The 3,600-nt window shown below is 33.7% G+C and overlaps 1 long non-coding RNA gene across 1 annotated transcript in view; it reads right to left on the bottom strand.

Moving 5' to 3' along the window:
• The window catches only part of LOC128248550 (uncharacterized), an 808,814-nt gene that overhangs the window by 707,714 nt on the left and 97,500 nt on the right, over window positions 1–3,600 (bottom strand). The window lies entirely within an intron of this gene.

The raw sequence follows: 3,600 nt of genomic DNA, 5'->3' as shown, positions 1-3,600 counted from the left end.
TATATATATATATATGTGTGCGTGTGTGTGTGTGTGTGTGTGTGTGTGTATTATCTATGTTTGTATGTATGTATGTATGTATGTATGTATGTATATATATAATTTGAAGTTAAGCAACAACAATTCAATAGGTTATAGCAGTACGTACGTTTCGTACAAGCTCCATTTATTCATGTAGTGCGAACAACGAAAATGTACTCCTCAGCTGCATAATGGAATTTCATTTTAGAAAGTCTTTTTGAAGATGTTTGCAAAAAACAAGAGTAAGAGAAGAAAACACATCTCGACTATGCTGCTGTTTCGCAGACAAGTGAATCAAACAAGAATTTAAAATCTAATTGGAGGGATAGTAGTTATTTCAAATTTAGAGGAAGGCAGGTTAAGTAGTGGTGAACAGCAGGGTAGGGTTAAATTAAGCATGAGAGAAAGAAAAAGAAAATGAAATGGAAGGGCAATACCCTAAGGAGTGGTAAGAATTAGGAAAAAAATTTAAGGTAAGGGAATTAAGGTCAAGGTATTAAAGAAATATATCTATTCTACAGTATAAATAGAATAATACAATGAAGCACTGAACTACTAAGTTCAAAACTATAGGGAACAATAATAATTAGAACAAGATAAACATATCCAGATAAAATAAGATATAAATTAATGTGGGGTGGTATTATTTATGGGTAAAACTATAATATGAATGGCCAAAATCCAAACAGAAAGAAAGGGGGAAAGAGGAATAAAAGAGAGAGGAGTAGAGTTAGAAAAACAGGACTAAATTAAGAGAAATAAAGCTAATGTTTTCGAAAAAGACTCAGAATAACTTAGAGAAAATGTAGGACTAGTATATTCTGTGGTCTTCTCACTAGGGCAGTAAGAGCCTGAAAAGAGGAACCCTTAGACAAAAACCTCCTATACTATGCCCAGGTTCCAACCCGGTCCACAACACTAAAAGTCCACTCGCAACACCTCTCGTTTGAACATCACTACTCGAGATCCTGGATACATTCCAGGTTAGTGTTTACAATCAAGTTGTCGATATAGGCATGAGGACCTTATCCTCTTCTTATATCCCCACGAAGCGGGTTCCACAAGGCTAATTTAGCTGCTATCAGGAGCCGATTTTACCGAATCTTCTCGCTAACTTTCGGCAGGTCTCCATAAAGCCACTCATTTCTCGTATGTTGCTGCCACTTCACATTTAGGGCCATTCGTATCATCCCTGTGTAACAATCAGCTAGTCCGTTTAAAAATTTCTGTGACAGTGCTCATGTTTCACTACTATACAATCAGCACTGTTCCAACAGTTACAATGAATAGCTTGATTTTGACTCGCCTGTAGGATTTGGAGTCAAGGCCTTCTTTGATTTGTAACAGGCTGTCCATGATCGTGCCTTTTTGATTTTGATGTCTGCTTTCAAACTGCTCATCTAATCACATAAGAAATTGAAATTTGCATCACCATTTAATTTGAAACCACAAGGACACACGTTGGAAATATGAGAAAGGCACCTTCTACTGAACCTACACCACTATCTCCGACAGGAGAAACTGCAATGTCGGTCTCGGCGCGAATTAAACTCCGAATTTTAAGAACTACAAGACAATATGAAACTTGAAATAAGAACTACTCTAAATTATAGTAACTGCCTTGGGAATGATTGAAATACGCACACAAGTACATAACTGAAAATAAAGTATTAGATTTATACAGAATATATGGTACATAACTACAATACATAAGTGAATACCCAATCAAAGCATTATACTACAAATCACCAAAGGTGCATTGAATGTGGAGTGAAAAGTGCAAAAAATTTTAATCCCTGAACACTAATAATAATTATCGAATCGACAGCCAGCGATCTCTAATGCGCAATATGCCAACACTTTGACAGGAACCGATGAGAACTTTTATAGACATATATCATATAAATTATATGATAACGATGCGAAAAATATCACTATCGAAATATGTTAATTCTAATGACAACCACAATATGAATTTATTTTAACATAGGCTAAAAAAAAAATTTAAACTTGGATGAAGGAATAATTTATTCGATCAACTCATATTTTGATGGTCTGTGGCCGAAAGTACGATACGAACCAAAACGTAAAGTAGAATGACCAATATATTATTATTGAAACCAAATAGTGTGGATGTGTTTTATTGAACGCCAAAGCTATGTTACACGAAATTCAACCACGTTAAATGACAAAGACAGTAAATCTATTCTAAACATGATATTACTCTCCTAGAGAGCCAATGATATTGGTTGAATAAGAATAATCTTAAAAATACGATACTATATGCATTCAAAGTTGTCCTTATTGAACCGAAAACAAATTGAGTTACTATTGTATAATGATGATTATAAGGAAGGTCGTTGTGATACAAAAAATACAAGGAGCCACTGGGTTAGAAAAAAATAGTGTAATTGGTAAGTTATTGGTACTACAAGGTAATTGGTGAGACAGCCTTGGAAAATGGAATCTAATGAGAGGAAACTCAGCAAAGAAGACAATTCAATACCTTAGGATGAAGACAGTGAAAATACCAAACGTATTTTCAGGAATCAAGATCACTTATAAAAAAGATAAAATAATTCTTCATCGAAAAATATAAAATGTATCCTACTATTTTCGAAGTATAACTTTGTTTGATTTAGATGTACAGCAATGAAATTATTCAGCGTTCGATTACTACTCTGCGAAGGAACATAGATCTGTTTCGTGACATCTATCACTCATCGACACATAAAAAGTGTTTACACACCATACACGATTCGATTTTCGTTCGCATCTTCTCTATTCCAAACATGTTCATTTATTGTCGTCCAAAAACTAACATAGAAATATAGAAACAACCAAAACATGAAATAAGGTTTCCACAAAAAGAGAGCAAAAAATAAATTATTAAATGAAAGTGAATCAACCGTACATGATAAATCAGGACTAAAATTCAGGTTGAAAAAGTTTTGATATATTGCCTGCACATTTACTTGGCCATCACTACCATTACCACTATCTGCTGTAACATCAATAACGAAGCGTTAACAATAGAACATAAACTTCTGCAGGATAACTGTGCCAAATAAAAAATGACACTAAAAATACCACCCTCACAAATATAAATTACTATAACTAAACGTTATGAATTTGAAAGTGAAAGTGATTCATTTGTTCCAACTAGACTTGCAACAATATAATAATTTACGAATGTAGACCAACTGGATGACAGATTCGAAAACAAAAGCAGCGTAGAAAAGGTATTTTCGCTATTTAGTACTTTTGCTATTTGTGTCCTGCATTCAAATCCCACTGGGGGTAATTTTACGGTTCAGACATTTGAGGAACGTAAACTAAGCACCAGGCACGTACAAGGATCGAATTTGTCATATCTATTTACAGATTAACTCACTTTTCACGTATAACAAAACGTTCCTAAAAGTTACTGCTGAATATTTGTATATTAACCTTTACTTATAAAAGATAGAATTAAAGGGAAATACTCTGCTACACACACATGCACGTGTAGACACAAGGCGCACACATATTACAACTACACATCATATATATATATATATATATATATATATATATATA

The sequence above is a fragment of the Octopus bimaculoides genome, chromosome 8 (assembly GCF_001194135.2).
Source record: "Octopus bimaculoides isolate UCB-OBI-ISO-001 chromosome 8, ASM119413v2, whole genome shotgun sequence".
Taxonomy (NCBI): domain Eukaryota; kingdom Metazoa; phylum Mollusca; class Cephalopoda; order Octopoda; family Octopodidae; genus Octopus; species Octopus bimaculoides.
This window is presented reverse-complemented; position numbering and strand designations above follow the sequence as displayed.